This window comes from Triturus cristatus, chromosome 3_1 (assembly GCF_964204655.1).
Source record: "Triturus cristatus chromosome 3_1, aTriCri1.1, whole genome shotgun sequence".
NCBI lineage: Eukaryota > Metazoa > Chordata > Amphibia > Caudata > Salamandridae > Triturus > Triturus cristatus.
In genome coordinates, this window is record NC_140583.1 from 785,361,961 (window position 1) to 785,374,210 (window position 12,250).

The window sequence follows — 12,250 nt, forward strand, 5'->3', positions numbered from 1 at the left end:
AAATAAGTGACAAAGTTTGAACGTAGAACTCTTCACCGCAACTTCTTCCAGCAGTTCCCCACAACGCCTCCTCCTTGGACACCGCCGACTGCCATGCCCCTCTGAACGTTATCGTATCAGACATTTTTCTTCAAAAATTCTTCTGGTAGGGATGCTCAACATCCTGTGATTCTGGGCTGGTCACTTATTCTCCCCATGCCTAACAAAATGAATGTGTCCATCTGTATCGCAACTGGTGCTCATGTAAAGCGCTCTGATACCTTCGGGTCAAGTTCGCGCTACATAAAACAAAACAACCAAAATTCGGAGCCCAATGCACCTTGCCTATCCAAACAGCGTTCCATAGTGGTCAACCTTAATGTATGACTTTGCCCCAGTCTCGCACGTCCAGATACTCGCGGTTGGAGCTTTGTCCTTTTTGGTGGTATTTTTCACTTTAAAGTTTAAAATTCATGACTCTGGTTCTGCTGATTAGCTGTTTGTTGGTTTGGTGTCAAAATATTTATTACATTGGTCTTTGTTTTTCTAAATTGGTGTGAGAATTATCTTTTGTTATGTTTTCACCTTATTACGGTTTTTGTGCTGCATACATGCCTTACACATTGCATCTAAGTTAAGCCTAACTGCTTTAGTGCCAAGCTACCAGAGTTTAAAGCACAGGTTAATTGAGTGACTTAACTTGCTCACCATGACAGGGATTGTGGTTGTTGCTTGAGAAGGGTTCACACCCCCGTCAGTTAAAAACCCAATTTCCATGATACCTTTGGAAAATAATTAGCTTACCTGGCAGCCGGATTACTTTCAGGCCTGTAGGAAAAGGTTACAGTCAGTCACATGCCAGGCATTTGGCCAACTTCTCAGAGGCACGCACGGTCTTTTGGGAAATGTCATGATTTCATTATAGAACAGTAGTCCTCTGCTAGAAAAGGCAGATAGGCGTTGCATTGTTGCTTGCGCTTCTCTCCCGCTCAAAGTGATGTTTTTCGTTTGAGAATAGCATGTTGTAGGTGTCAGAACATTTGCCTCGCTAAATCAGATACTATGTCCATGCCAGCAATCAGTGAACACCCATGAAAACATATAATTATCCCAATAACAGATCATCGGTTGGCAAAGGTAACGCTTAGCTAAGGTTACACTCAAGAGAACAGCAATTTAAGATGTTGTATAACTTTCTTCCCCCTTGACCAATATACATCAAACCTCCCAGACTTTGTAAGTCTTTGAATGTGTAATATTTAGGATGTTTTGAGCAGGTTTGGTAAAGGCAAGGAAGGGTGGACAAACGTAGAGGAAGTTCCAGATAAAGGTGTTTCAGCTCTCTGGAGAGGAGGGTGGGTGTTTCACAAGCGAAACCACTTTGGGCCTCATTCACGAAGGTAAACGTACATTTTTGTATAAGTTTCTACTTTTAGGTATTCACAAACAACTTGCAGAGTTTTATGACTCTGCACTTCCTGTAGTTATGTGTGTGGAGTTCTCCTCTCCGATTGCAGAATCTCGACGTGCAGAGATCCGAACAAAGAAGTATAGGGAGTGCAGAGTCGTAAAACTAGTTTGCGAATACCTAAAATTAATAAGCGTACTCAAAAAGTAAGTTTACCTTTGTGAATGAGCCCTAAATCATTTAATTGAATTTACTATTATCTGTGTGATTTCTGCTACGGGCATTAGTGCATGTTTGAAGAATGGTTGTTTGATGGTCGTGCAAAGCTGCCTTTGTTGTTCCAGAAATATATTTAATTCTGGAGCTGAAGATGTGATTTCTGAACAGCCTGTGAAATATTTTTGGGAGATTGCTAAATTGTACTCATGGCTCCAGATGTGATTAGTGGATCCCAGGGAACCAAAATAATCTAATATAGTAGGTTGTTCTCCACCTTGACCTAATTTGTCACCAGTCTTCATTTGAGTTTCTTTAAAGTGGGGCAAAACATGGTGTTTTGGGGCACACTTCCTCAAATAAAGTGCACCTTGGTCGAAGGATCTTAAGATCACGTCCTGCAGATGAATTAGGGGCCTGTCCAGATCCATTGGGAATCTACATATCTTCTGTTATTACATAAACTCACAATACAGGTATATATATATGCCATAAAGATATATAAAAAAACGTCCATCAGCTGAAGGTTGAACAATCCACATGTTGCATAGTGTATGGGAGTGTTCTTTCTATGCCCCAACATCACAGATGCATCAAGTGCATATCCTACCGTAGTGCACTTTATGTTCCTTAGCTTTCATTGTTCTTACGAGTGTATTTGTGTATTATACATGCTATGTTTATGGATCTTGCGTTCTAAATAAAATATTGATTAAGAAAAATTACGAACATTCAGTCAAGTTAAGAATGCAGGTAGATTCCAGTGATTCAAGAAACATGTTTGATATTTTCTTTGTAACTGAGCAAAACATTCCAGTGGTAGAAGAGTTCCACCAAGGGAGGATTAGTGCCAAGAGTAATGTGAAGCTTGTTAGTCCATACCGTAGAAAGTCTATAAGAACATCCAAATTGATCTTTTTTATGTTCCTGCTTATCCTGTCAGTCTAGTCAATTTTACGTGTATTAGTAGTACAGGTGAGACATAACCAAGTTGCCCAATACATTTCAAAAGTCACATTTATTACAAAATATATAAAAAAAATCCACATTCCTTTTAGTAAAATATAAACTATCCTGATTATGGTATAACAATGGTAATGCCAACAATAATAGAGTGTGGTTCTTAATTTAATGTATTCACTTCTTACTTCCATTTAAAGGACCCAATTGTGCTTCAGTATTTCAGATTGCTTCTTGTAGTGTCTTCTGCTTTGGAAGAACTGTAACTGAAAAAAGAGCAAACGTGAGAGCAACTTGGGTCCAGATTCTAGTGAAATAAATAGTCACACGATTTGTTTTAGCTCTAAAGTGATTGCTCAATGGAGTAATGTTTAGTAGAAGCATATCACAATGGAAGGTTTATGCGTTAACTGGACCTTCAAATCACTTCACTAGTGCTTTACACTGACAATGTTCTTTTCCTGGCCGATCCACGCCTCTCAGGCCCTCGCTGATTGCAAATCCTAGACCTATATGAGGAAGCATCGGACCTCCAAGTAAACTGGAGCAAGTCCCTACTGGTGCCACTCTAGGGTGACAAGAAGATTACATACTGGCAAACTTTCATCCCAATAAAACTACAAAGCTTTCAGTACATGGGTTTATACATCTCCTGAGAACCTGGCCTAATGTGGAACCTTAATCTCACCCCACTGGTGGCCAGAATGATAAAGAATTTCCCAACAAAGTGACCAGTTCCCACTTCATGTATTCTGCAGGGTGACCCCGTTCAAAAGGGTGGTGCTCCCATGTTTCCTGTATGTCCTCCAGAATTTCCTGTTGGAGATCCCAAATCACTGGTTTAGAAACCTCACTTCCATAGTTCAATCTTTTTTGTGGAGAGTCGCCCTCCCTGCATAGTTTGGGATAAATGTCTGCAGTCATCGTACGACAGGGGTTTGGGAATGGTGGACCTCCATTTGTGCTACTGGGCCATACAAGTGTTGGATGTAAATAATTGGTTTAGCGGGGGCTGAGACGATCTGGCATACTCTCCTGGGTTAAAGTAAAGCAATAAGTGTGTCATATGGCACTCCTATTTCCCCAAGATCTCCCACAGGTTGAAGTGATTAGCAGTATTACAATTCACTTGGTGGGATTAGGTACTGACACAGCACCCCATTATGGCAGTACCAGGGGTCTCCAACCTTTTCTGTAATAGGAGCTACTTATGTTGAATGAAAATCATCCAGAGCTACTAATATTAATAGTATTGTAAAAGTGACAACAGACAAAATTACACTAGTTGTCACCATATGCAAGATTACCAGCACTGATCACTTCAGTGCTTTATAAAGGGTTGTCAGCAGAAAGGATTTGTCAATTTAGAGTGCTTCTGCATGAGTAATAAACATGACATCCATAGCCGCAATGCCCCTGGCACCAAAGTAATAATGTTCATTATAAATCTCCCAAATGCCAAATGATTTATCACTCCGAAATCAGTTTTAAATATATTGTAGAAATAGTCATTTTCTATACACATCAAAGTACGAATTCTGAAAATACAAACATTCCTGTCTCCAATTCACACTAAGTGTTGGTATACATCTTAATTCAACTAAACAAGAGCTTTTAATATAGCCAGCTGAGATGCACTCAGGAGAGCTACTTGCAGGTAGTTGGAGAGCTACCAGTAGCTCACTAGTTACTCACTGGAGATGCGTGGGCTGTACCATACTGCCCAATTGGAAGGCTTCTCAAAATGGGATAAAATTGATGTCACGATTCTGGGAGATTGTTATGAGACCTCTACAGGTGCAAGATACATATAGCTGAGAGGTATTTGGTCTGACAGATATTTGTCCTGAGGGGACCCACTGAAATTTGTTTGTGGGACGAGACTGGCACTGGAGTGTGAATTATTCAGTAGGAATAGTTTCTAATACTTTATCAGTAGTTATACTGGACACAATATTGAAGTTGTGGATACCCACGCTATAAATATGTTCTGTTCTGTTATGTTAGGTGGGTATTTCTAAAGCGCACGTTCACCAACGGTCTCTTGGCGCTATGAATTGAATAGGGACGGTCTGAAGCCGAAGCAGTCTAATTGTGAGCTGAAGTAAAAAGCCAAGTTTTGAGCTATTTTCTGAACCGCACATAACCTTCTTCAAGTCTCAAAATAATCGGCAGTGAGTTCCACAGTTTCGGGCCCAGTATAGAGAAAACCCACCCTCCAGTGTGTTTGCATCTGCATCTCGGTACAACCAATTGATTCAGATGCATAGATCTAAGGGTGCGCTGGGGGGCGTACTTACTGAGTCTTTGACGAAATAAATCTGGGACCGGTACCCCGAATGGCTCTAAAAAGGATACATCCTGTTTTAAACATAGATCGTTGCTCCACCGGAAGAAAGTGGAGTTCTTTCAGCAGTGGGCTAATATGGCATTGTCTATCTTTTTGATAGATGATTCTAGCTGCTTGATTCTGAATCATCTGTAGATGCTGCTTCTGATGTTGCGGGAGGCCAAGATACAATGCATTTCCATAATCAATTTTGGAAAGAATCTGGGCGATAATGATTTGGGTACTAGCCTCTCTGCTGAAGAATTTCTAATCTTACGCAGCTTTCGAAGTTGGACAAAGCAGGCCACGGTAACCGATCAAATCTGGTAGCTCATGGCGAGATCCGAGTCAATCTGTATGTATCATATTTTAATTGTTTCACCACCTCACTTATGAGCACTGGCTGTCTGCACTTTTTGAATTAATTAGCACCTTTTGGTAGATTAATAAATTGTAATGAATGTAGATGATCAAAATTGGAGTGCACTTTAACTTCATGTGGAATCACGATTGAGACCTAGAAAACCATTTGTTCAATAATCCAGTATACCCAGGCTCCATTGTTTGGGCATTTTGGGGTTTGGTACTCTGTATTTTTCAATGTCTGGGAGACGTATGACGGTGCAAATTTGTGTTATTCTTAAGGACTGAAAACTCATTTTTCTTTATCGTGAGCCCATTTCCATAAATATTTGCAGCTTCAACATGCACTTGCTTGCCCCCTGAAAGGGAAAACAAAATTACCTAAGTACAACCCAGTAGAAGCTAAGCTGTTGATGGACCAATTGGTAAGGGAGCTATATTTCAGCTATATCGTACTCTCATCACTAAGCTCCCAATAAATGTGTGATCCTCAAGCAGAAGCGGGAAGGGTGGGTTGGACCCCTTAATGATGTTGACTGGTGGGACACCCGTATGGTCCACCAGGAGACTTCTATTCCCTCTCAACTTCAGTTAATTCAACTGAATAACTTACATGTCACTTATCTTACACCCTGTCATCTTTGGTATGCAGGAATGATTCCCCATCCCAACTGTTTTCGTTGCACTTGCGCGGACACATATTTCTTACAAATGGTCTGGGCCTGCCCCAAAATTGCCCGGTTCTGGCAGGATGTTGAGAAGGTACTAACCAGGGTCCTGGAAAGACTGATAGATGTATATAATGCACTATAACAAGGGTACCCCTAATTTAGCTTCCTATATCAGGGTCTAAAGTAAATATTTGAAAGTATATATATAGGAAACTTATTCAAACGAAATAAAATATTTTAGACAAACTGACAAAGACAAATAAACGTGACTGTGCATTATGTTGTCATTGTGACCAAAGATAACCCTAGAAACAACTCAATAATTTCTCTATTTTTATTTTCTTATTTTATCAAATTTCTTTTTTTATGTGCATATATACAGAATATACAAAATATCAATTCTTGTCTCTTTCAATGCTCTCTCTTATGCAGACTATTACTCTAATAGAAACTAAGTCGTTATTCTTTAAACAAATTCGTTCTGTTCAGTCTTGGCCAAAGAAAAAACCTTTTTTGATATGGCTCTATTCAATTGAATTGATTAATTACTTTACACTTGATATCAACAAAAATGTTCATTGAAAACATGGCTTTGTTAGATCTACGCGCGTTTCGGCGTTCAGCCTTCCTCAGGTGGCCACGATTCTTAAGCTCCTTAAGGCTATTGCTATAATGACGATGTTATACGACAATGTATTCAGGCGCACAACACGCGCTTTGCCGTCTGTTATTTGGCGCAGGTTGACGAAGGTCTATATCGGCATCTAACGTTCTGCAGTTTCACAGGCTCCTGAATCTGGAATTATGACGGAAGCGGACACAGCGGCTACGAGTTCGTTTGAGTATTGACAAAACTAGATTGTGATGGGGTACTTCAGCCCAAAAATGGCAACTTTTAGACAAAGCGCTGTGTGAGCACTTCGATATTACAGCTTTGGGCAACCATAACAGTTATTATTACGTCTCGACATTGAGTTTTATATGTGCCTGGGCTACTAGTTATGCGATACCTCTTGTGTTACCCTTTGTGATTCTTCGCAAATTGCTAATGATGCTTAGCTGAAAAAAACTCGTTTGGAATAATCGATAATACTGCATCAACTACAACCAGATTCAGGAGCCTGTGAAACTGCAGAACGTTAGATGCCGATATAGACCTTCGTCAACCTGCGCCAAATAACAGACGGCAAAGCGCGCGTTGCGCGCCTGAATACATTGTCGTATAACATCGTCATTATAGCAATAGCCTTAAGGAGCTAAAGAATCATGGCCACCTGAGGAAGGCTGAACGCCGAAACGCGCGTAGATCTAACAAAGCCATGTTTTCAATGAACATTTTTGTTGATATCAAGTGTAAAGTAATTAATCAATTCAATTGAATAGAGCCATATCAAAAAAGGTTTTTTCTTTGGCCAAGACTGAACAGAACGAATTTGTTTAAAGAATAACGACTTAGTTTCTATTAGAGTAATAGTCTGCATAAGAGAGAGCATTGAAAGAGACAAGAATTGATATTTTGTATATTCTGTATATATGTACATAAAAGAAGAAATTTGATCAAATAAGAAAATAAAAATAGAGAAATTATTGAGTTGTTTCTAGGGTTATCTTTGGTCACAATGATATTTGTCTTTGTCAGTTTGTCTAAAATATTTTATTTCGTTTGAATAAGTTTCCTATATATATACTTTCAAATATAAGACTGATAGATGTACCACTCAGAGTTGCTCTTCTGAAAATATTGAGGGACCTTGGGGGCCTCCAAGGTCAACGTATAGCAGTGGGGGTGGCCACAGTGGTCACCAAGAGAGATTCTGTGCGCAAATGGAAATCCCCAGATCACCCTACTTTATAGGAGTGGTGATCATGGGCAGATTGGTGTGTGAAGCAAGAACGGCCCATTTACCAAGCCAGAGGTTGCCCTCAGAAGCACATCAAGATTTGGGGTAGATGGGGGGATTACATTGGACTTGATGGTGATTGATTAATTTTTTAATGACTAAACACAGATTTGAGAAGTCTCTATGTACTTTGTCTCAAGATGCGGGAACAAAGTGTTTTATTTGCAAATTGTGCTTACTTTATAAAATCAATTAAGTTGCTTTATCGAGAAAAAATGTTCCACATGTGCACCCTAATTACCTCACAATCTATAGGCTTAGTTGAGATCTAAAAAGTTAGGGCCTTATTTAGGCTTTGGCGGATGGAGTACGTATTGTCGCTGTGGTGGAGTACTTTATTCTCACCATGGTGAGGGTATTCTGCCCACCAAATATAGAGATGTTCCCCAGCCCAGTAGACATCTCTTGAATTTCCATGAACTATTGTTTTCGCAATACCTGTAAGTGCACTGAAAGTTTGATAGACAACTTGTACGTCAAACATGCAACACTTTTTTTTATTAAAAAAAATAATATCCCAAAGCAGGATTTGTTTTTGAAATAAAAAATAAGAACTATGACTTCGGGGTTTATTATGCATCTTTTGCTGCCCATTACAGGACATGACAGAAATTAATTACGCATTTGTGGCCGTTTGTTCAGCCACTCTAAATAGCGCACTGGACAAATGGCAAAATCTCAGATGGCCGTTACCTTGTCGGGTGTATGTCAGCGGCGGAGAGTGGTCTCCAATATTGAAGGTGTTCTGACTCTAAATGAGATGGGTAGACATTCTGTTTTGTGGAAAGGTGTCCAAAGAATGCAAAAAAACGAGGGTAGCCATGGAAGACTCCAACGAAAAATGGATGAGAGTATTCTAAATGCGAGAAGACCCGGAGGGAAGCAGCTGAGGACACCAAAACAACGTGACTGAACCTGAAAGCAAAGGTGAGTAAAACTGTTGGACCCGGCCTCGTGGCGTGGTCCGTACCCCCGTGGATTGTGCCCGTTCCCCGCCCCGGCCTTCACGGGCCACCCTTCCGAACTGCACCGAGACCCCTCATCCCGAGCCGCACGAGGTCGCATACCCCTCGTGGCTCCGCCATCTTGTTGGCATTCACGTGACTCTGTGCACCAGCCGGCGCGACCCCGCTCAACCCGGCCTCGGCCCCAGCGAAGCCCCGACATCGAGGCACCAAGAACTGGCCAGGGGGCGCCGCAGGAACCATTCACCGCCCCCGGCGGAGGACAGTATCGATGAGACCCCCAACTGTCCTCCCATCCCTAGGTGTGATCGCCCTGCAACTCTCTTTGGCCTGGCGCCTCTCCTGCTGGGCGTCTGGCCACCTCCACACGGCCTCTCCGCCCCCCCCCCCCCCGGGCGCCAGGGTCCGGACATCAAAGGGCTCCAGACCTATATCTGGGGCGACCCCGCCACAGATCGGCAGTTGTATCCCGGAGTCGAGAGCCCTGCTGATTGAATCGCGGCTGACCCTACGGAGAAGAACTCTTGTTGGAACTATCACGAGCCCTGCAGACTGCGTCGCGGCTCCTTCTTGTGAACACTTTGAAGCCCCCCCCGGAACATCGGGGCCCTGCTGACGCTGTCGCGGCCCAACCTCGCTGAAACCTCCCCCGGAGCCCTGCTGACGACGTCGCGGCTCGAGCTGAGCAGAAACCACCTTGAGAGCCCTGCTGATCTGATCGCGGCTCTCCACGAACTGAACGCCAGAGCCCTGCTGACGCCGTCGCGGCTCGACCCCTCCGAGATCCGGAGGTCCTCCAGCCCGAGGATAAGAACTGGGCCCCAGGTACCCTCGTACCGAGCTCCTGCCAAAGACTGTCCCGCTACCCCTACCCTTCCAAAGAGACACTGAGACTTTTGGTGGATCCCTCGATCCCTTTCGTGTAAATATTGATCTCGTAACCTTTAAATACTGATAAAGAATTGCTCGTCTTGAGACAACCTCCTTGAGTCCTGTGTGGTGGTGTTACTGTGCTAGTACGTGATAGGAGAAGGATCTCTCAGGAGGCTTCTCGGCAGCGCTCGGCTACTTCGTGCAGTGTGAGGGCCCCCCCCTTGGTGGTCTCGCCGACTCCTCGGGGTCCGCCTTCCAACATTTGGTGGCCAGCGACGGGATCCGAGCCGAACGCAGTACGTACCAGCCAGTACCCACTAGCTACCCATCCAGGCGAACAGTAATCATGAGCAGCCAGGAAAACAACGCGACCATGGAGTTCCAGCCCAAACGGTTGGAGGAATATACGCACAAAGAATTAAAACAGTTCTGCAAGGACAAAGGCATTGCAACCACCGGCCTAGGTACCAAAGAGGAGATGCAGAAAGCTCTGAGGACCTGGCTGGAGGCCGAGGCGGGCCACTCCCAAGAAGAAGGTCCCTTGCCCCTGACTGAGGCCACATCAACCGCACTGACTCCGGCAACCGGAGGAAGAAAGAGCCTAGAAACCGGCCTCTCCGAAGAAGAAATACGAGAGCGGGAGAAGGTCCGGAACCACGAACTTGAGCTCGCACGACTGCGGCTGGACGGCGAACTCCAGCTGGCGGAAAAGAAACTGGCCCTAGAGCAGCTACGGCTTCAAGAGGAGATAGAAGAGAAGAGACGGCACCGAGAGTTGGAGGAAAAGAAACTGACCCTTGAGCACGAGCGCAGTCTCAAAGAGCTCGAAATCAAGGCCAAGAACGGGGGGACCAACACCCCCAGTACTAGAGACACCCTACCGCCTGCCGAGGCCAAGGTACATATCCCGAAAGAGGTCGTCAAGGAGTACTATAAGAATGACGACATCCAACAATGGTTCAAGGCCTACGAGGTGGCCATGACCTCTCATCGGGTGCCCCGAAAGGACTGGGGCGCCGGACTGTGGGGGCGGTTCCTGAGTGAGGGTCGAGACACACTGCTCCAGCTGCCGGAGGAGGTGATGACCTCCTACGATCACATGAAGGAGGCCCTGCTCACCCGCTACGGGCTAACCGCGGAAATGTACCGCCAGCGGTTCAGAGACTGCAAAAAAATCCCGGGTACCACCTGGGTGGAATATGTGGACTTTTTCAGCCGGGCCCTAGAAGGGTGGATCAAGGGTAGCAAAGTCACCACCTACGGGCAGCTGGTCGACCTCATCGTGTGGGAACATCTCTCCAACAATTGCTTCGTGGAACTGAGACAACACCTCCTCGACAGCAAGATGACCGACCCACGAAAACTCGCCGTCGAGGCCGATCGATGGGTCAACTCCCGGGTCCCCCGGAACTCAATGGGGGAGTACCAGAGGAACCCCACCGGACCCCCCCGCCAACGCGGTGGAGGGGGAGGGCAGAACAGGAACCGGGACCCCCCCGCCGGGGCCCCCAGGAGCCCCCCTCGAGGGCCACCGCAGCAACAACTCTCCCCGAGCCTAGCCCGAAGGGGGGCGACCCCGGCCAGACCCGGACCACGGCCACCAGTAACATGCTACGGCTGCCAACAAACCGGACACTATGCCAGCGACCCGGTCTGCCCCCTGAACCGAAGAAGCGGGGCCGGCGGGCCCCCGCCCCGACAACTGGCGGCCGCCGCCCTGGGAGAGGGAGAAGAGGAAGAAGAAACCCTCGACCGAGGGACCACCGATTGGGAGCCGGCAGCCATGTCCCTGGTCTGCCTGGGTAGCCGAGAAATGGTGCCCTGCACCCCCATCCCAAGCAACACCCAGAAGTACAGGCAGCAGGTCACCGTCAATGGACAACGGGCCGAAGCCCTTCGTGACACCGGCGCCAGTGTCAACGCTGTCCGCTGCCACCTGGTGAACCCCGAACAGATCCTACCCAATGTGCTGTGCCCCGTCCGGACGGCCGACAACAGCGAAAGCCTGTGCCAGATGGCCCTGGTCCCCTTCGAGTGGGGAGGGGTGACCGGCCTGCTAAAGGTGACGGTCCGCGATGACGCCCCCGTAGACTGCCTCCTGGGGAACGACTTGGAGAGTTCCCCCTGGGCTCAAGTAGAGCGACGAGAGCACCTCCGAATGCTGGGACTATCCGACTGGGCCTGCGCCATCACCCGGTCCATGACCGCCCGGGCCCCCCGCTCGTCCTCGGCCCCCCCGGTGCCGCCCAGCCCGAGGGGCTCGCACCACCCCCCGCCGGCGGCGAGGGGGAGGCGGACACCGACCCTGGACCTAGTGAATCCTCCCCCGAGGAGATTGCTTCCCCGTGCGCCCTACCAGAACTGGCACAATGGCGACACGAAGGGGGCCCCACCCGGGAGCAGTTCCAGCAAGAGCAGCAGTCCTGTCCCACTCTCGAAGGGGTCCGACAACAAGCGTCCGCACAAACCAACGGGGACCAGAACGGCACCCACTGGGTCTACTGGGCCGAGGGCCTGCTATACAGTGAGCAAAAAGTGGCAGAACTCGGGGCCAGCCGAGTGTTGGTGGTCCCCCTCCGCTTCCG

At 46.4% G+C, this 12,250-nt stretch overlaps 1 protein-coding gene across 6 annotated transcripts in view; it reads right to left on the reverse strand.

Annotated features, from left to right (window-relative positions):
• Positions 1–12,250, reverse strand: part of TMEM218 (transmembrane protein 218) — a 245,422-nt gene that overhangs the window by 105,496 nt on the left and 127,676 nt on the right. For 3 of the 6 annotated variants that reach the window (XM_085645029.1, XM_085645028.1, XM_085645031.1), the window contains one exon: positions 2,752–2,829. The exons of the other annotated variants lie outside the window; for them this stretch is intronic. The gene's annotated coding sequence lies outside the window, so the exon portion shown is untranslated. The remainder of the gene's footprint in view (positions 1–2,751; positions 2,830–12,250) is intronic. 6 annotated transcript variants of the gene reach the window in all.